This window comes from Equus caballus, chromosome 16 (genome assembly GCF_041296265.1).
Source record: "Equus caballus isolate H_3958 breed thoroughbred chromosome 16, TB-T2T, whole genome shotgun sequence".
Taxonomy (NCBI): Eukaryota; Metazoa; Chordata; class Mammalia; order Perissodactyla; family Equidae; genus Equus; species Equus caballus.
In genome coordinates, this window is record NC_091699.1 from 39,587,002 (window position 1) to 39,609,012 (window position 22,011).

At 40.8% G+C, this 22,011-nt stretch overlaps 1 protein-coding gene across 7 annotated transcripts in view; it reads left to right on the forward strand.

The window, feature by feature from the left end:
• FHIT (fragile histidine triad diadenosine triphosphatase) overlaps positions 1 to 22,011 on the forward strand; it is a 1,347,126-nt gene that overhangs the window by 571,901 nt on the left and 753,214 nt on the right. The window contains exon 1 of one of the 7 annotated variants that reach the window (XM_023621206.2): positions 8,119 to 8,371. The exons of the other annotated variants lie outside the window; for them this stretch is intronic. The gene's annotated coding sequence lies outside the window, so the exon portion shown is untranslated. Of the gene's footprint in view, positions 1 to 8,118; positions 8,372 to 22,011 lie in introns of those variants that run through there. 7 annotated transcript variants of the gene reach the window in all.

Below are 22,011 nucleotides of genomic sequence, written 5' to 3' on the forward strand. Positions count from 1 at the left end.
GATCCCCAGCAATTTGTGTGCACATCCGAGCAGCACTATAGTCAATGGGTGGCAAAAACAGGGCAAAACTGCCTCCACTCCCCTCTGGTACACCCTTGGCATGCATCACTAATCAAGCATTGCACTCCATCCTACCAGCATCCTGTCTAATAGCTCCAGACAGCCTTAACTAGTTGATAAGAATTGTCATTCAAGACGAAACCTATAGCAGAAGAAACTTATTGTATGGAAGTAGTGACTTATCTGAGCTAGAAAGGCAGTGAATTGCCAGGACAATACTTGAACTCAGGGCTCTTAAATCTCAAACCAGTAACACTGTATGTTAATTTACACCGCCTCCATGATTTCACTCAGCAACACACAACTATTGTATAGATGGCTTAGTGCTACAACTGGATGGAGAAGAAAGGAAATTAATATTAACCAGAAGGATAAAATGGGATTCAATATTAAAATGGAAGTTGAAAAGAAATAGGTTAAAGTCAGCTAACGGTGTTTCTGTCATTAAAACCCAGAGCATCATGGTAATCCTTGTTATGATAATCTAGGCATTGTAATGTAAAACATTGGTGATGATCAATGAATTCCACTGAATTCCAAAATTCATTTCTTTTAAAACTATTTTTCATGGATGCATTTTCTTTTTAACAAGGGCTTGTAGTACCTGAGGGTGAAGTTGTCATTAAAGTGACCGCTGAATCCATTAGACAACATTTCACAAAATTAGCTTTGAATAGGGTACAAATTGAGGACATTTCTACACTGCCTTTGCCTCTTACAATTGTTTTTGCTTGAAATTGTAAGTCTTAGGGCTGGAATGAGCTTCAGAATAGCATACGCTCCAGCTCTGTCTCCTGGGAAAGAGGGAAGAATTTTGTTCCTCACCAACAAGAGATATGGTCTGCCTACAGCAGAAATGAAAACACTATCCTAATACCTCTGAAATTTATCTTAAGCATCACGTCTGCTGTTGCACTGAGGCTGCTAAACATTTTCTGACTCATTACTCAAATGACTCATGCTCCATTTAGTGTGGTGGGAATACATGGAGAAGTGGCCAGATCCAACCGAGTGAGTAAGTGACTGGCCAGAGTTCTTGCATTTTGTTACCTGGGCCGTTAATTTGCTAGAAATTTCAAGATGTTAATGTTCCTCTAAAGTGTCTGGATGACGTGAAGAGGCTTCTTTCTCCACTCTGGAGAATATGCCAAAATTTTCCCTTCTCAAAATGAAACAAGGGATTCTCAATTTTAGCATTTCAAGTTTATCCCAAGCTGTAATAATAGTTTAGGTAAAGTAAGACAGACTCTAGCAATTTAAAAAAAAACCCATATATTTATATATCTGTATGTATATATGTATATTTGTTTATATATGTATAGGTGCATATGTATGTAAATGTATGTATATTGCTGTGTATATGTATATATGTATGTTGTTTTACTTTAACCAAACTACAGCCATTGGCTTCAAAATTTCCAGGAAACAACAATTCTTTCCCCAGCACATTGCCTTAGTCAATATGCACATCATTTTTGTGATTTGGAAGTTTTCCATGTGCAAGTATGTTTCGCCCTCTATCACAAGAGATGGGTGAGAGGAGAACTGCAGATACATGGAAATGGAACCAAGGATCTATACCAGTGTCTCTTGAAATAACATTAAAGGTCAGATCATAAACCACTTTCCTTTTTTGAGTATTTTATTTCTTTGCGTGGAATTAATTTCATGTCCAGAGACATGGCATATGAAAGAAGACATCTAGGAAATGTTTTCTAGGAATTAGCTTCTCCGATAGTCAAAAAGGAAATTTGGAAATGTGCCTGTACAAATAAATATAGGCACATCTATGTAAATTTCTTGTGACTATCTTCAGTGATCATGGAGTATGACTCCCTTCAGTAAATTTTTATTTGGTACTGGCCCCACGGCTGAGTGGTTAAATTCATGCACTCTTCTTTGGCAGCCCAGAGTTTTGGGGGTTCGGATCCTGGGCACAGACCTAGCACCACTCATCAAGCCATGCTGAGGTGGCATCCCACATAGCAGAGCCAGAAGAACCTACAACTAGAATATACAACTATGTACTGGGGGGCTTTGGGAAGAAGAAGAAGAAAAAAAAAAGATTGGCAACAGATGTTAGCTCAGGTGCCAATCTTTAAAAAATTAAAAAAAAAAATTATTTTAGAATATTAACATAAGGATCAACAAGACCCATTTTCTCTTTGGACTCAGCTACTTTGTTTTATATTAACTTTTCAACTTGTTTTCTTTTAAACTGTTCTGAAAATGTCCACCTCATGCAAAGAATGTGTTTTACGTATGATAGAAATTAAACTGGCTAATTTCCAGCAAATGAAATTATGCAGGTAATTTATAGTAATAACATTTTTCTTTCCATTTTAAACTATAGACTGAATAACAAAGGGCAGGAAATGTAAATATTTATCAACTAGATACTTAAAAGAATTGCAATTCTCTAAACCTTTCTCTGTATTTAAATGCCTGTTCCCTGTGTTCAGAAACAGATTTTGGAAAATACGTTAGTCTTTTTTCATTGTCTTCTTCCCCTTAGTGCGTGATGCTGGGTGGAGACACACAAAGTGGTTTAAACACAGTTAGTCTCAAGCCTTTAGGAACTTAAAGTTATCCCTTCAGCCTTTCGAAGAGCTTGCTACGAAATTGGAGTCACCAGGAGTTACTGAAGCAATTGAATAATTGTTAGCTAATATTAGAAAAGGGAAAGCAGAAGATTGAAGTCTGTTTTCATAGCAGCTAATGAGGCATCTAATGATTCAAATGTCATTCTAAAGCTAACCTCATTAAGATAGAGCATCTTGTTTCATAAATGTCCTGGGGTAACTGGACAATTACATATATCATTTAATTGAAATAAATAACACAGCTTTTCTACCAAACTCAAATATGCAAGAAAGCTTGTTAGCATTGATGTCTTTTAAGTGTGCAAGTACATTTCTTAAGAACAGCATGAGAGAGGAGGACTCTCTGTCTTTTTTTTTCTAAAATCCAATTTTTGGATTATTTGAAAGTGGGCTCTGCCATCAAATTAAATGCTGCATTGACTACATTTTCATTAAGCGATTTATTACCAGCTGCCTTGTTTAGTGTACTTTTATTAAAATACTACTGCAGCTTCCATCTGAGTACTCATAATTCAAATATTAAGAGGGCAGTCATAAGGCATTAAATTGGCCCTGTTGTTTTCGACTCACAAGAAAGTGTGGGACACCTAACTGTAAGGGGATGAGTTAAGGGGAGGGGAATCTGGGTAACTTCTAGACGTTTGGGAAGACTATGCAACTGATTTTTCAAATTGCTGCTGAAATGCAGCTCCAAAATTCAGTATGTTAGAGCTTGCTCCCTGAACTGGCTCAGTGCTCATTTGAGAGGGCCAGAACCATAAAATGCTAGGGCCTGTGTTGTGATAAGGTCAATGTCCAATAAAAGTCTATTGAATACATGAATGAATCAATGAGTTGGGTATTATAATTTGGGACCAATATTCTCCTTTTTATGTCTTTGAAAAACAGCATAAAGATGTTTTTCCATATTTAGATCTCTATTTTAAGATGGTGATCCGCAAATTGAATATGCAGTTGTCTATATCACTGGATGAGAACAATATGTATACATATATATAAACCTACATATGGATACAAATATGTAATTAGACTCAGAAGCCGTAGGAAAGGAAGAGAACTATGTGGGTTTTCAAGCTTTCCAAACTGCCTGGAAAAATGGGTATTAATAGAGTTGGCTCCAGAGGGACAGTTTTTCATCAGTCACCATCTCTCTTACGTGGAAAGCCCTTTTCCCATTACTTTTCTATTTTAAATCTATTCGCCTGCCCTGGCTGATTGAACCTTTCTGAAATGTGCCGGGCAGAGAATCTCGCCTCTCTTCTGAGCTTGGAAATAATAACATCTTCACATTTTCATGGCCTTTTCCAAAATAGGGACCTTTCATTTATGTTTCACTCTCAATTGAAATAAATTGATTAACGTCACGGAATTGTGTTTCAACACAGACCTTTCGAAACAAAAAGCTGCTTTTCTGATGTGGTGAGGGAACGGATTGTCCTAGATTTCTTTATGCTCCAAGGACTCAGGAGTGAAGGAACTGTTTTATCATTACATGTTATTGAATCCTAAAGAATGATCAGGTTTCATTTCTTCCCTTTTGCTTGTGCTTTTCCCCGGAGCCTTCCCAGACTCCATACCCTTGGCATTTAGTAATCACAGAGCTCTCCCTGGGACCCCTCTTCCATGTTCCCTGATTTTCTCTCATATTTTCCATCCTTTTTTCTTTTGGTACTATGAAATTTTCTGTACCTTGTCTTCTGTTTCTTGTATTTTTTTTAGTTTGCCAATCATATTCTTAATTTCCAATGACCCTCTTGCCCTTTACACTTGAATTTTTCCTTTTTTCATAGCACCTTGTGTTGGTTAAGCTTTGTTTGACCAAGGTCCATTCTCCACTCTTCCCCATCCTGTATCCCCTGCACTGCCTTGCTGGTTTACTCAATGGGAGGCATCAGTGCAAGTCTGAAGGGTGAGTGGAGAATGAAGCCAGGATACTTCTTATACCCTCTCTTTGCCTTGCAGCCTCATCTCTGGTTATAGCTGTGTACTTCTGTTACTGCAGCTCTTTCTGAGTAGCTTGGCCTCCATGAGTAGCACTCCCTGGCTTTGAGTAAAATGATCCCTCCCCTTGTCCTTTCAGCAGTTGGGGTGGTAATGGCTCCCCCCTCCCACGTTGCTAGTTTCTGGTCCCGCACCCATCATTTGCCTTTTTTTTTTAACACTGCACACAACTTTATTCAAGATTCTTCACATGTACCATCGGTAATGAATTCTTTTGATGGATAAACAACCTGCTCTTAACTTATTGGTGCAGAATGTTCTTAAATCTCTCTGAGAATTAGAATTAGAATTTATATATGTAAGTTTCCATCTGACCCATGAATTCTATCTCTGATGCTAATTGTTCTCTGTTAATGTTAATTCTTCTTTTTTGTGCTTTGATTTTAACTCTTTTGTTCTTTCCAATGAAAATCTTTCTCGATTAAAGTAAGTAACTGGTAAGGGTTTCCTCTGTTGCTGTGCAAGCCAGTTTCTATATCTGATGAGTCTTCCCGCCCCTAAGTTCCAGTCCACTGCATCCTCCTGGACATCATGTCCAGATTAACATTCCTTGTGCACACCTCTCTAATGTCTAGACAGAAAAAATTAGAAATCTTTGGTATTGAAACTCTTCTGGCATCTGGATCTCAGCTTATCTTTCTGATTCCCTTATCTCAGCAGACTCTAGATCTAGACATCATTACCCCCCAAACACAACCTTCTCATCATCTGATTCATCCTCATGCTCCTAACTAGCTTGCCAGTTATCTTCTTAGCCAAGTCCAGAGGTCCCTTGCTCCTTTACTTCTTACTCTCAACTTTATCACTTACTGCCTTATCTTGTGTATTTCATTGTATGTTTTGTCTTACCTATTAGAAGTTAAATTCTTAAGAGACTAAGATTTTTGTAAATGATGTTATTTATTCACTCTTCACTCCTTCAAACGCTTTTGTCTCTCATCTCTATTCTCGGGGCTATCAAGATGAGACAAGAATGCTCCCAGCCTTAAGAAGCTCACAGTCCGCTGGGGAGGCAAGCCCATGTGTGAGGGGAACCCAGTGTGGAAAGGGCCGTGATAAAACATAGAGGAGGCATCAACACATTCTCGTGGAAGAAGGAAGAAGGTCTGGGAAGGCTGGCAGTGGAAGGAATGAAAGGAGATGAGCAAGGGGCACTCTGTAAATATGGGTCAACTGATGGAGCTTTGTTTTTAACTTAGGAACAGGGGGTATCCAAGGCCACACACTTGTGTAAGCCCCTTGTTCCAGAGTGATCAACTGGACCATTGTGTATTCAAGGTAGGGATTGTTGTCCAAGGATAAACTCTTCACAATCCTGATGTTGCTTCCATTCCCAGGCTGTGATTCTGGAGGGGTTAGGAGGGGAGCATGAAACTCACAGATGCTTCACAATGCATCCTTTTCAGCTGTGGCTGACTGCTTTTCTAAGAGCTCAGCACCTGCCCCAACTGTGCCCATTACCAGAAGTTGTATGGGTGGGACTGTTTTAAGCCAGTGTAGCACTGGTTAGTGTTACTCTGACCTGTGCTCAAAGTCAGTAGGAAGAGTTATGGTTAAAAAAAAAGCTAAGATGAAAAGAAAAGATGGAGAAGGAGATGTAAGGATGAAGCTGACAATTTGTGAGATAAGTTGCAGGCTTATGTGGCTTCTTAAAGTTGCTTCGCTTGTTGCTCTGCAAGGAAATGCAAAAGGTGAGGAAGCAGAAGGCAGGAGAAGAGGAGAGAGCTCGGAAGTCTTGAAGAACTCCTAACATCTGGCCCTTTCTAGTTCTCCCAGCTACTGGGGTCATTTCTTAAACTGGAACTAGAACGCAATAGTGAAAAGTATGCAAAACATAAATGAACACACGATAAATTTTCACCAATAGGAGAATTTTCCTTTTTCTGTCTGCAGGGAGAAGGGTTAGAATCCTGGGGATGAGAGTTGTGTGACCCCTGACCTACTCCAGCCTTTATTTGGGGGCAGCTACCCTTCCCTTCTCATTTGGGAAAGTCAGAGAGAGAGCTGGGTGTGCGTTGTGCCTTCTCCTGCTTCTCTAAGCTGCTCTGGATCTTGTAGCTCAGACCTCAGCTGAGGAAGGGCAGGCACAGATTCCTAGGGCAAAGTAGTCCATGCAGGAGGCAGTTGGAAGGGGCACAGTCTTTCTGGCAGATTTTTGCAGTGTTCGGGTTTCTCCTTCCTATCCTCATTGTGGATACTTAGTTTAGGGATCTGAGGCAGGGAGAAAAAGCTCAGGAGATGGGGCTGAGATGTGGCTGGGACATTTATGAGCAAATATCTGCTTTTCTGAAGAAACTGAAATTCAAAAGGAGATGGGCACTTCTGTGGGAGAAGGAAAGTGCCTGAGGCAAATGGTCGTAATTCTGGGCAGCGCGCTGTGGTAGCCTCATGATTGGGGTCCATCCAGGTCCTGCCACTTACGAATTAAAATTGGGTGAGTGACTTAACCTTCCTAAGTCCTCATTTTCTGGCCCAAAGCCGGGCAGTTCTGCAGAAGAGCTTGCACTTCGGCTTTGGGCAGACCTGAGTGCAGAGCCTGGGCCTGTCACTTACTGGCTTTGGGACTTGGGCAATTTATTTTACCTCTTTGAGCCTCAGTTTTATCAATAAAAATGGAGATTAAGAGGAGCTACCTTGTTGGGATGCCGAGAGGATGAAATGAAATGCTACGTGTCGAGAAATTGGTGGTGGTGGCGATGAAATGCCTCCCCTAGATGCTGGCCAACTGGTCCCAGGTGTCTGCTCCCACTATCTTTCTTCTTTTTACGTTTCCCAGCCAGCATTAGGCTCTTTTTGCTTCAGGTTACTGAAGGGACTTTTGACTCAAGTCAAAGCAAACAATGTGGTGAATCTGACCCTTTCTCCCTACCATCTTCTACCCTTTCTGTCAATGGGCCATATGTTTTTTGTTTCATGTATTTTAGGACTCAGGATGGTAGGAGTTGTGCAGGGAGTAGGAGGAGAAACCACAGGGCATGGGTTACACAGGATGTTGATGGACCTCAGGATGGTACAGAGAGAGAGAGAGAGGGAGCATGTGTGCAGTCTTCTTGAAAATTTTGGCTGTGGATTTTTATGCCATTATGTTATCAACAATCCAGTTTTACTCCCTGTTTTCTTTGTAAACATGCCTGGAGGCTAGGATGTGATGGATATATCGAATAAATATGAATTATGAAATACAGAGTGAATGTAGCCCACTGATGCTCAGCTTGGAGTAATTAAAATGGAAAGAATTCTATATGCTTGTTGTACAGAGTTTATTGACCACCCCCCCCCCCCCCCCCAAGGATACTGGGCCTGGGCCCTACACAAAGGAATGTGTCTGGGCTCAGGGCCAAAGATGGCCACCTTGGCCTTGACTCTAAGGCACAAGTTACAAAAAATATGTCCTGCGTCATGTTCCTTGTCTGGGCTGGCCACCCCGACGGGCACCTGACAGGACTTTAGAAACATCCCATCCGTGGGAACAAAAAAGATAAAAACACTCCACCCATGGGAACAAGAAGAAATAACTCAAAATATCCAAATGTCTAAAACCCTAAGTCAGAACCCAGAGATAGCTTAGGATAAAAGAGAGTCACAGGCATTGAATAATTGAAAGTCTTGCTGAGGAAAGGACGCTTTGCCTCAGACCCGGACAATCGGCACTCCCACCCGCTGTACCAACCATTGGGACTTCTCCAGCTGATTGTCGTGTGGATGCTGTAAGTACCGATTTGTTGTTCCCCTTGATCCCTGCTCCTTGTTCTGTTTCCCTTTATCAACAAACTTTGATTGCATAAACAACCAAGTAGCCTTGGCGATACCTGTTATTCCTTGCCCTTTGCTGCTGTGGGCAACACTTGTGCAGACAAGAAGGCCAATTACTGCTTCTTTGTACTGCTTTGAAGTTGGAGATTATGCATCTAATTTCTGCCCAAAACTGTCACCTTAGTCAGCTGGCTATTGATGGGTTAATCTTGTGGTGTTGGTTTCAAGTGACATTAATTTAGAATTCAGGGACTCAACCCAGAAAGGGACCTGCAAGATCATTATCCAGAATTTTCTAACATGTTCGGTAAAACACTAGTCACTTGATATGGTCAGTCCCAGAAGAATTCTGTGGTTGGGGAGATGCTGCAGATTATAGTCCCCGCCTAGAACCAACATGAATACAGTTAACCTTCTGCCAAGTCCTGAAAGGAAGACACCTGTCTAGTTGGATTATCCAGCCCTTTCTCAAATCTATTTGAACATGAAACATTTTCTTCAAGTAATGCCTGTTAAATCTTCCAGAACAAACTTGGGGAAACACAATCTTGATCCAAGCCTTCATTTTAGAAATGAAAAGCAAATGCCAAAAAGATGATTTACTGAAGTTTGCTATATAGTGAGTCTCTCGTATTCTATTCCCGTGCTCCACTTCAAACATTATTATCTTGTATTTGGAGGAAGATGCTAATGCAAGGGAACCCTTCCTCTGACGGACTTTACCTAACAGCTTTTGTTAACTTGCTTTCTCATCTTTTCTGCATGTTGGTTTTCAAAGAACACTCTCTTTCCAGAGAGGGTACTTAATAGTATTGCTTATTCTGTAACCATGTAAGCTCTATTGTGATATGATTTTTTTTTTTTGAATTTTGAATTGATAAGCTTTCTCTATTCCCTCGAAAGCCTGTCTTTTCTCCCCACCTCCATGACTCTACATTTGCAGAAATGCCCCTGTCTTTTATTCTTCATCTTGAACATTACCCCACGTAACCCATCTGGGGATCTGCTTTTTGCTCCCGCCGTACATGCAAATTCCTGTGTACTGTAAAATTTTCTCAAATTCTCCCCAGAAGCCAAAAGAATTCTGCATAATCTACTGCTGTAAAAGAAAATGAATTGATATTAATTAATCTTTTTTCCCCTTGGTGACAATTTCTGTCTCAGTCTCAATGTTGGTAATACATTATTCAGTGTTCTTGATAACAGCTTGTGGTTGTGCCATTTAGTCACTGGAGTTGTTAAGTACCCAAAGCAACGCTCCTCAGGACATGCCTTACAGAGCAAAATTGCAGGTCTTGCTTGTCAGTCTTCTGCGAGCCACAAAGGCCACTAAGTGTTCTGAGAACTTTGGAACAAGTACAGTCTTTTATCCTTTGCGGGGCTGGCAGTATTTGATATGAATTCACTGCGGTTTGATCCAACAAACCTTTGTCTACTCAGTGTCAAAACATGTGCTATGCTCTGGATGCGATTTTTTTTAAATGTATTAGATATTGTTGCTGCCTGTAAAGAGCTCACCCACTGGTGAGGGGAACAGCTTCTAAATGAAGACGACCCAGGGTAGTAAGTGCTGTATCATGTGGTGTACAGAATGCTAAGGCACAAAAAGGAGTAAATTCAGTGGGAAGAGGTTTCACAAAAGGATAACACTTTAATGGCATCCTAAAGGTTAGTGGGCATATCTTAGAAAGCCTGGAAGTTTGGTAATTACTTGGAGTGTGATAGATAAGTTGTAGTCATCCTTCCCTCACAGTCCCTGTCCCACCCCAAAAGTTCTTGTTCTCAAGTTAGATACTTTCTCAGAATATGCTGTACGTGGAAGTGTATCACTGTCAAATGTATTACAAGTGAAAATTCACCCTTTCAGTACAGGTTATACAAGTTCCAGTGTAACTCTTTAAATAGTCCTTCACATTATCTTCTTCCTGAGTATGATCGATTGTTCCCACCACCTCTTTTTTTTTTTTTTTTTTTTTTAGGAAGATTAGCCCTGAGCTGACATCTGCCAATCCTCCTCTTTTTGCTGAGGAAGACTGGCCCTGAGCTAACATCCATGCCCTTCCTCCTCTACTTTATATGTGGGACGCCTACCACAGCATGACTTTTGCCAAGTGGTGCCATGTCCGCACCCGGGATCCGGGCCAGCAAACCCTGGGCCACCGCCGAGAAGTGGAACATGCGCGCTTCACCGCTGCGCCACTGGGCTGGCCCCTCCCACCACCTCTTTAGTGCTATTATAGGTGAGCTTCTGCTGAGAGGCTCCCATTTCTTTCCTTATGTTTTGTTTTCCATGTAATCCTGACAATGAACCCATGAAACATTGCTTCCCAAACTTGTCTGCACAATGGAATCACCTGGGGAGCTTCACCAACTCTTGATACCTATGTCCCAGGCCCAGAGACTGAGATTTAATTGATCTGGGGCCTAGCTTGGGCTTTGGGAGTTTTAAAAGATCCCAAAGCCAGAAATGGTCTAAAATTGATTGTGGTGATGGTTGTATGACTCTGAATAGATTAAAAATCATTGAATTGTACACTTTAAATTTGTGAGTTGTATGGTATGCAAATTAAATCTCAATATACCTCTGATATTAAAAAAGATCCTAGGTGAGGGCTGGCCCCGTGGCCGAGTGGTTAAGTTCGCGCACTCCGCTGCAGGCGGCCCAGTGTTTCGTTGGTTCGAATCCTGGGCGCGGACATGCCACTGCTCATCAGACCACGCTGAGGCAGCGTCCCACATGCCACAACTAGAAGAACCCACAACGAAGAATACACAACTATGTACTGGGGGGCATTGGGGAGAAAAAGGAAAAAAAAAAAAAAAAAAAAGATCCTAGGTGAATAATTTGGGAAGAGCTGCTATAATGTAAATGGAGAAACTGAGACCTGGAAAAAGTAAGTCACTTACCCAAACTCTCCTAGCTAACGGGGGTGGAATAATCTGAGGCAGTCTGAGACTAGAGCTTATGTTCTTATCAACTACACCGTACTATTATCTTCAAACATGAAGATGATTCTGCTAACCCATGGCTCAACAGGCGCATGCTTGAAGAAGTAGTAATGGATTTGCTTCCATCTATCCACACGCCCTCAACATGTCATTTTATGTAACCAGTGAATCTAATTTGCAAAATCATTGGCTTTAGGACAAGATAAAGGAATTAGCCCCCTTGGGCATAAAATTCCGAATCGCTTTGTTACAGTACTGAAATGAGCTGAGCCTGCCTCCGTAGGGGCCAGGAGCCATCCTCGGAAGCACATTTAAAGAAGGACACGCTGGTATCAAAGTTATAAATTCAAAACCAACTGTTCAACATCCTGGAACCTGAAAATAGAATTCTATTTAAAAGATACTGCCTGGAATGTTACCTTGCTCTTTGTCAACCCCTCTCCTGAATTTGAGTATAAAACACACATAAAAATAGTTCGACTATAATAGAAATGTTTGGGTTTGGGCCACACATAAGGAATAAGAAGGCACGCCTGATTAGAGGGCCTGTCTTTACCAGTCCCAGGAAAATACAAAAGGGAGAGTATTTTTGAAAGGGAAGAATGAATCTCTATCATAATGAATTGTCATAAATGTGTTTTCTGAAAAGAATACTGAAGGCTTGAGTCCCCAGAGCAGCATGGGGATGCGGCCCCAGAGGAATGCTTTGTCTCTTAGATGTAAAGATGCTCTCTACTGACCTCTTAATGGCTGCTGCTGCTTTACCTATGTGCTCCTTTTTTGAATAAAGATTGATTTCAAAAAAGATGAGCTCAGCTTACAGCTGAAAGGCAACTCATTAAAAATGGCCTTTCTAAAGGCTTAAAGGTTGAATTCCAGGGGCAAGTTTAGTTCATTTTGCTTTAGCGGTGAAGTACCCACTTTCTCCTAAAGTGATGAGATGTCTAGCAATTTGTGATCTATTTCTTATTGGCAAACGTCAACTCTAAGAAACTAAGCTATCTTAAAATATTCAGGATTTTTTTTTAAAACCTGACTTTGTACTTGCCTGAAGTATTTCCCTGAATTAGCATTTGTTTTGTTTAATATTAATTTCCCTCTTTTTTAAGTCAATGAAATCCGTTTCTCTGATATTTTTCTAGGAAGGAGGAATGCCTGTTAGAATCCAGTAATGAGGACTACAAGTAGGAATAGAGTGTTCTGGTATTCTCTATCGATTGAAAGAATTGTATTGTTTATGAATTACTTTATTTTGTATGTGGGATTAGCCAAACTGGTTGTTACTGATCACCACACTGAGCTCCTGTGTGGCCTGGGTAGGGTGGGGGCCCGGGCAGCCAGGGGTAGCGTGTCCACCTGCCAGCCTCGTGGTGGCACTCACGGCTACTTCTACCCCCTTTTTCTTAACTGCTCCTCCACGATTCCATCCATCAGTAGGTACTGTTAGCTCTTCTTCCAAAACATGTCCAGAATAAGACCACTTTTTACTCTGCCACTGCTGCCTCTCTGGTTCAAGTCCCTGCCATCTTCCTCTGGCTCACCTCTGTAGACTCTCCACTATTGGGGCTGATTCTGTTCTCACCCAGCCACAGTCCCTTCTCCTTACAGCATGCAGAGCAATCACTTTAACTTTTAAACTAGATCATATTACTTATTACTCCCTTGCCTGAAAACCTCCAAAGGCTACCCATTTCAATAAGAATAAAATTTAAATGGCTTAGCCTGGCATTGCATGTTCTGGATCAGCCTTATCTCCTGTCTTCATCCTGGATCACATTTCCCTACTTCACCAGGCTCCAGCTGTGTTGGCCGTCTTTCTGTTCATTTTGTTCATAATTCACCTTGGTCCATATTGGAGCCTTTGTACTTGTTCTTCCCTTTACTGAGAAGGTCTTGAGGACCCCCAATAAATAGCAGCCCTCTTCCCTGCTCCGGTCCCCAAATTTGTCAAATGAATTGTGAAACAAAGGGATGGCTGATAGAGAACAGGCTTGGTGGACATGGTTTTATGTCTTAGCCGAGGTGGCTAGCTCAGAATTCTCATAGTCTTAATATACATGTGAATTACCTAAGGATCAGGTTAAATGCAAATTCTGAGCCAGTAGTTCTAGAACAGAGCTGATCATTTGCACTCCTAACAAGTTCCCAGATGATGCTGACACTGCTCATCCCCATACCACACTTTGAATATTAAGGGGCTGTATCCTCATAACCATAAAGGACAGTGCTTACTATACATAGTTATTGAATAAAATAATATAGACTAGTTACTCTGACACAGATAGACTATATGTTCCATGATGATGAGGCCATTTCTTTCTTGTTAATCATAATATCTCCAGCACCTAACACAGGACCTGGTAAATGGTAGATATTGAATAACTAATAATTCAAGTTAAAAAAAGGGAAAGAATGTGTGGCTGGCCCCGTGGTGTAATGGCTGAGTTCAGCATGCTCTGCTTTGGTGGCCTGGGTTTGTGGGTTTTGGATTCCAGGTGCAAACCTACACTGCTAATCAGGCATACTGTGGCGGTGACCCATGTACAATAAAGAGGAAGATAGGCACAGAGGTTAGCTCAGGGCAAATCTTCCTCAGCCAAAAAAAGGAAAAGTATGTTTGAGAGTAGTTACTAGTGTACCAAGTTAATTGGCAGGTGTTAATTTACCTATGGACAGTGAGGATCATCCCCATACTTTCCTTGTCTTTTTTTTTTTTTTTAATTAAGAGGCTTATTTCCAGACTTCTGTAGTCAGGGAAATGAAAAGTGGGGAGTGTTTTGATATTAAGAATGGTGCCTGAGTAGTTGGTAACAGGCCTTTTTTGGTGTTGGGGGGGGGGGGTGTGTAGGGGCAGAGTCTATTTTATTGTCAAGAGTCTGCCAAAGACTGACATTTGATAGGAAGCCATTGTCTACCAACACTTCTGAGCATGGGCACAAACATTCCTGAGAGAGAATGAGCCAACAGTCCTCTATCTCCAACTCCCATTTTTATTTGAATGATATCAGAAACACAAAGTTCAGTCACTGAGTTGCCTTTTCAGGTCACACTGGATAATGGTCTGAATTTTTTTCCATCTCTATGAAAATTGGGCTATTCACCTGTCCTCTGCCCAAATGGCTACTACAGATTTACTTATTTCAACATTCTTGATAGACAGGGTTTTTTTTCCATTTCTCCATCATCTGAGCCTAGAAAAAATGGCTCAAACATTCTTTGACTACGTCTTATTCTGTCAATAGAGGTTGTGAGGATTCCACTCCTACAGCTTGGCTGTAACTGACTTAGAGAAGGAAAGGGAGACAAAGAATGAACTAAATTTATTGAGTGTGTCTTGTGGTTCATGTGCTTTGGAAGAATAGCTGTAGAGAAAGCTTGGCCTTGGATGTTGGCTTCATTCTTTGTTTCCAAAATGCGATTGGCTTTTACATATGTCTTCTCTTGGCATCTATCTGATTGGTGATTTGATGTGTAATTCATAAACATATGTCAGTGCTTCAGGGCATTCTACTGTATTGGTTTGGTTTGGTTTGGCTTAAAACAAGAGGCTATTATAGCATACATTAAAGGACTGTTAAATATTAGAGATAGAGACATTGAAAAGTTCATTGAAGGAATCCCTTATTAAACTAGTGTTTACTGGGCATTGACCATTTGCCAGGCACTGTGTTGGCTGCTATAAATACGAGAATGTTAAATGAAAATATTAGTTCTTTCTTAGGAAGGGACTTTTCCCTAGTTTCTGGCTCCTTCCTTCCCTTCATCCCTCTCTCACACACACACATACACATAAACACACACATATTCAGTCTTTCCATTAGGAAAAGTGGCAACTACACTGCCTGGTGACAATCTTGCATCTACTGGGCAATGGCCTACATGCTAGCGGGGGAAGTTTCTTTGCCTAAAAGTGGAAAAGGGGCTCCACCCTGCCCTCTTTCGCTTGGACTGGCCCACAGCTGTGAATCATGCACTCATCAGTCTCCACTCCATAAGAGACCCGCCTGATTCTTCCCAGTTACCATTTTCGACCTCGGCCTAGGGGAAGAACTCAGATCAGACCAGCGCTGGGACCACGATTCCTGGGGTGAGGAAGCAGGAAGACCCCTTTGTTTTCTGCCCTGAACCAAGTTATTCAAGGTTTATTTATAGAATTCAGAGACTGTTGGGAACTGCCCACCTTTTCATAAAGTTATTCTTGCCTCCTCATGTGGCTTCTGGGTCTGCTTGGGGAGAGAGGGCTGATAGATAACTCTGATCTCAGACAGCAGCCCCTGACCTCAAGGAGATGATGATCTAGTATGTACATGGAGACGTGAGTGCATGATTATCGTGCGTGTGAGGGGTGTTACACTATGAGTGTGTCAGGGACTGCAGATAAGACAGAACAGTAGGACAAGCCCTTCTACATGTGTCACTAATTGGTGAAGACTTCATTCTTCTGCAACAGATTGTGTGGTTGATAGCCATGATAATGAGAGGAAATTGTCCCCAAATGTAAGCTGCAATTGTCTTTGCACTGTCTTCTTTGTGCACTTACAGACTGTGCAGTTTCCTTGTCAGAGCATACCATGTCACAGTTTAATTTTGGTAGTATTAACTTTGATCTGAAACCTTTGGGAGCCATCATCCTGAAACATCTGTACTTGACTTCTCTGAACATAGGGCTCTGGCCTGTCCCTAACTGCCCAGCATGCCCAGAAAAGCAAAGAGAAGACCTCATGCCATGGTACATACAGGTCGCATCCATGGCCAGGCCACCAACACAGGAAAACTCCAACGTGTTAGCAGTCGGCTTTAGCAATCAAAGCAGAGTTAGAAAAATAAGCAGATTTGTTTAACAGTGTTTGTAGGATAGCTTTGTAAAGAAATGCTGTAAGTGCCCATGGGAGGGACATGGTTTCTCTCACGTTTGGGAGCTGGGAGGTTAAACAGCCACCCAGAGATATGTATGTTTTCCACCCTCTCAAAGAGGTAGTGGGGAAAGTGAGCTGGATATTAGCAAACACTTGTTGAGCAAGAGACCTCTTGTGGGGCAGTTTTTGAAGATCTGAACAGTACACTATGAATTGTTCTCTAAAACAGAGAAAGCATACCAGCAATTTGAGTGGAAACATCAATAAAAACATAATAAAACCTTATTAAATGAGAAACTGAAAAAGTACACATAACAAAATCAAAGGCAAGAAGGGAAATCTCAGCAGCAGCAACCTGAGAAAATTGTCATCAGAGAATTTAGCTGTAACTGAGTGCTCCACGGTAAATGTGCACTTCACTCCTTCTCAGTGACAGTGACACATCTTTTGTAATCCTTTTTAAATGCATCCTCAAAATGGGTTAATGTTTCCTTGCTTTGTGCTGAATTTCATAGAAATAATTGCCCCTAGGGAAATTTTAATTGTCTCTATTTCTTTTTTTCTCATATTAATTCCCTGTACAGTTGAAAATTAATACTACTGTGGATTTATGGAATTTGCTAATTAGGAAGAAGCTTGACATTTACTAATATAAAACTATGAATAAACCTACTAATTTAAAAATTATGTCACCATCAGAATGTTCCCATGGAAGCTGAAAGCTCAGAGAAAAATGTGGTCTTTAGATATTTATTAACAAGGTGATTAGCTAGAGGATTACCGTAGGACATGTTATTTCAGTGCTAGAAATTTATTATTCATGTTCCTAATCCAAAGAGTTGAGATTCTGGGAGATACGTGTCTTACCATATCCTTAGCTTGAAAATGGATGGAGCCATCTCAGGGCTATCAGGAAAGATTTCCCTGGATCACTAGTCTAATGTCTAAAGCTAGAATGAAAAATAGGTCTTGCATGTCATGCAACAACTCCAATTGCTTGGTCATGATTATCTGGAAGCCTCTGTTAAGAAGATCCTGGAGAAGAATATGTCATAGTTGATTAGTGATGTCTGTCATGGGTATAGGAGGAGGAAGCCACAGTATAAGTGCCAGGTGTGGGCCCTTCTCAATATAGACTAAAGAAGATAGTGAGCTTACCAAGCAACTGTTATTCTTTTCGTCAGGAATTAGACAGAACTCTTGGGAATGTTTAGTGGAGAAAATGTTCTTCCTGGTCATTGTGGCAGGAGGAGTAAATAATGCTATCGTAGAACTCTAAAGAGCATGCTGAGTGAAACTCTGACCTGAATCGTGAAATGGCTTCATGTAGCTGTGTGTGTGTACCAGACAGAGAAGCAGGTCGGGGGGATCACAGGAGGCTGAGTGGTTCAGAGTTGGTTTCCTGTTAGAGCAAGAGCTGGGGCAGGGTCTAGAGGGACAACTCTCTTGTCAGCAGCGATTCCGCATGTGGTTTCTAACAGCCTGCTCCACGGCACACAAAGGCAAGGTCTATAAAGATAGGAGTTAAGTCGTGCCAACAAAGGCTCTGTCCCAGCAGGATTCTTGGAGTAGGTATCATCTGAACAAAATCACTTGAAGCTGAGATAAAACTTTTGAAGAGAAAAATTTTTAAAAATTCCATTTGTTGCTTTTTTAAAAAGCAATGGTCCTTCCTCACATTTATCATTAAATGAAGGTTCAAATGTATAGGTTACTAATTGCTGGCATTTGAAATGTCATTTTAAAAGCAAGAGCCTTTAAGACTATAGAACTCTAGAGGTGCCACTCTGGGAGAACACGCGTCATCATTTTCCCAGGACTCAAAATCCATTCAACAATACATATACACTTAATTAGTGATTGCTTGTCTTGTAATTACTGTGTTGTGAATCTCAGAACTTGGCAATGAAATTATTATTTATTTTTATTATTTTTTATATTTTATTATTATTTATTTATATTATTTATTATTTATTATTTATTGCCATAAATTACCCTTAGCGACACCATACACTTGAAGTAGAGTTTCCCCTAACTCTACTTGCTTCTCTCATGTTGTGGTTGAACCAAGTGAGTGGATAAGGCAGAGCCACGAAGAGAGTCAGAGCTTGATTATGCCCTTGGCGTTCCATTTGGCCCTCAGAGACATGGCATGGCCACCCTGTGGGCTCTCTGAGTAATTTCTTTCCACCTATATGTAAAATCAGACGCTGATTTTGTAGGCAACGGCAATTGTGGGCATGAAAATTAATTCCTCTCCTGACATCACATCCTTTTCTGTGCTCTTCCTGTCACCTCCTCTTCTCACCCACCTGGATGTAGACATTTGCAGTGATCATTTACATTAAAGAAAAGTACAGCAAGTGATGGAATGTGGGCAGAAGATCTTTCATAGCATTTCTGGAGGCAGAGAGGAGGTCAATGTCAGATGCCTTGGGTTCAAATCTTGGCTCCACGTTTTACTTGCTGTGTGGACTTGGGCAAGTGACTTACACTCTCAGTACTTTCTTCTTCTGTAAATCAGGATGATGAAAATATCTCACAAGGCTATTGAGAGGATTCAGTGAGATATTTACATGAAGCATTTAGCATAATGCCTGGTTTATAGTCAGGGCTGCAGACTTTAGCCCATATTATTAGTATGATGAACAAATGCCATTTTAAAATAAATTACTGCACAGGTTTTCTAACTATCTCTACACGATGAGTATCAGTGAGAGGTGTTCTTGTTGACATCATATGTATAAATGTTGACCCTTAAGTACTGTTTTCAGAAATGGCTTCTCTTAGCTTTGTAAAGCTGTGAAAAGAAGAACATTCTTATCCTTATGCATGGTCATTCCTAGACTGTGGTCAACACAGTGTTCGTTGTGGATATGAAGAGACAGCTACACATGACACAGGTAGAGTTTCACACCTGGGTGAGGCCACTGCTCCCCCCCGTGATGCTGGCCTCCGTCACCTTCTGATTGTTAACATTCCCCAAAACTTACCCCAACCCCTCATGTTGCCCTGACCTTCTCTGAGCAGGGCTTGATAGCCAATTTGGTTTACTGAGAAGAGCTTTGAGCTCTTAGCTAATGGGTGACTTTGACCAAGTCATTTGACTTCTATGGGTTTTGTTTTCTCAATATCTATTATACAGGCTGTTGGGGTTTAAATGAGCTAATGCAGGTCAAGTGCCTAACATAGGCCCTGGCACACAGGAGTATTCAATCAATGTTCATTTGTTATTACTGTAAGGCTCTTGTTGCTATGAAAGGAAGAGATGGATTTTGGGTCAATCCCATCTTCCCTCATTAACTACAAAGACATCCTTGCCACAGTTTCAGGAGGGACCAACTCATTTTTCATCCTTTGTCTTTTTGTCTCCTATGGATCTGGGCCAGTCTTTCTTAGGTGCTCAGAAAACTGTATAGATGTCAATTAATATTTATTCAGTACCTCTTGTATTCAAGGCAACATACTGGACACTGAGGGAGATGTCAAGAAAGGTTTGTATACAGACAAATCACCCATCTGATTCTAAGAGCCTCAGCTTTCTTTCGAGATCAGGAGGAGATCAAGAGTAGGAGTAAGAAAATGACCAATTAGTCTTCTTTTGAGAACACTCAGCTCCAGTAAGTCCTTATGCAAGTGAAGAGGAGGACAAGGAAGAATGAAAACAGTACAGTATTGTTATAAGGGAGGTAACAGCCAGTATGTAAATGAGTACAACCACACAGGAAAGCTGTTTTGAGTCAGTGTGAATCATAAGACCAAAAAGAATGCATAATAGCCGCCCTGCAAACTCCAGCTCTCCTGCAGAAGCTTGCCTGTAGACAGAAATGTCTCACCTGGCCTGAACAATGGAGCCACGTGATGGGATTCAGGTGTGGGTCTCAGTCTGCATGCTTGTTAGTGTTCACTGATGCTCCCCAGTAGGCAGCCGGAACCTCATTACTGTTCATAAGAGTAAACTAATAATTAAGAGTTCTGAATTTCCAAATGGTGACAGATACAATGAAGAGGTAACGAGATGGGTAGGAATGGAGATCCCCTGATGAGTGCGTATCATGGTGAGAGGATAAGGAAATGAAAAAACGCCATTGTCATTCCAAGAGGTACTGAGAGATACCTATTTGTCTGTGGCACAAATAGAAATGATAAGGCATTTATCAGACGATGAAAAGCAAAACTACCCCGGATGGAACCCTGGATAATGCTCTGCTGCAAAATCCATGAAGGAGAAAGAAGGGTCAAGACTTGGACTGATTTTAAATTCATGTTTTATTTAATATTTTATGATACAGAAATATGCAGAAGTGGGGGGTAGGGAGCACTGTTTCAAGACCCCATGAGTGAGAACCTCTCTTGATTATTTGCTGCTGCAATAAGGTCTGACCATTTTGGTTCTAATGAGGACATAACCTAGAGGCTGTAGTTTGACTTTTTGTGATTTCATTTAACCAACATCTTCTGAGGACCTGGGAGAAGACAGTGGATGGGTGGTCTGGTTCAGGGCCTAGAATTTAGAACTTGTTATCGTCACATGGGTTTTCCATATGCTGTTGAACAGGATTGAAGGAAGATCTTCATCACACCGTTCAAAACCTGTACCCTCACTACATCATACCACCTGTAGCAGACTGTTAAGTAATAGATTTTATCAGTCATATAATTATCTTCTGAATAGCACAATTAGAAATTGCTGAATATGGTAGAACACTTAAGTAGAAGTACGTCTATCTATAGATTATGAGTGACACATAGCTATAATTGACACCATAATTAGCCTTACTATCCCATTTTAGCAAAAACCTGTAGTGGCTTTGCTTTACCACAAAAATCCAGACATTTCACATTAGTCGAAAAATGGTGGAATCATTTTTCTTGTGTGTAGAGATAGTAATCATTTTCTTGCATTCATTTGTGCTGAGAGCTTTAAGTTGTTCAATGTCACTGTTTAAAATATAACACAATTTGGGTAATTTTGGTTTGACACTTCACTTTTTTTCTTTTAACATGCTAGAAGCCTGAAGAGAAAAAGCAAAAGAGACCTCTGTCTCTTAACCTTTGAGAGGGCCATACGCTGATAAAGGGATGCTAACATTGGTTTCTGCTTCCAGAAGATCACATTGGTTTAGATTTACTGTACAAGCTTTTGACGCCAGTTCTGAATTGATTTCCTCACATATCTATCCAGCCCATGTTATCATCCAGCCCATGGAGAGGAACTCTTATGAATCTTTTATGATTATGTAAAGAGTATAGTATAGATGGGAATGTGGTAGAAAATTTGGGTGCTCCAGAAGGATACATGACATTAAGGTGATTTTTCAACCTATAATTCTCTTCCTTAAGTATTATTTTAATATCATAACCTGTAAGTTCCCCTCTGCTGTTGCGGTCCATAGGAAGATATGGTTTGCGTTATTTTTACTGTTAAGATGAATGTCAGCCTCCATCAGACTGAGAAGTCATGCCACACTTTCTCCTTCGGCTTGGAAACCTTCCTTTTTATTCTGGCTTCTATCTTTCCCACCTGAGCTGGTTATCTACAAACACAGACTGTTGATTTTCTGAATGGTTCTAGGCCTCAATGCTGGTGTTATAGACCTTTCCACCTGTGTTTAGCTTGGCAAGGAATATTTTTTTAAATGACATAAGTAATTTTAAATTTTATATATTTTTGCACATACGGTACTGTGTTTAATACTCAAGGTCAGGTTAAGTAAGGGTAAAACATGGAATTTATCCATTCATTCCCTTTATCTTTCTTTCGTTTTTTTTTTTTTTTTTTTTGAGGA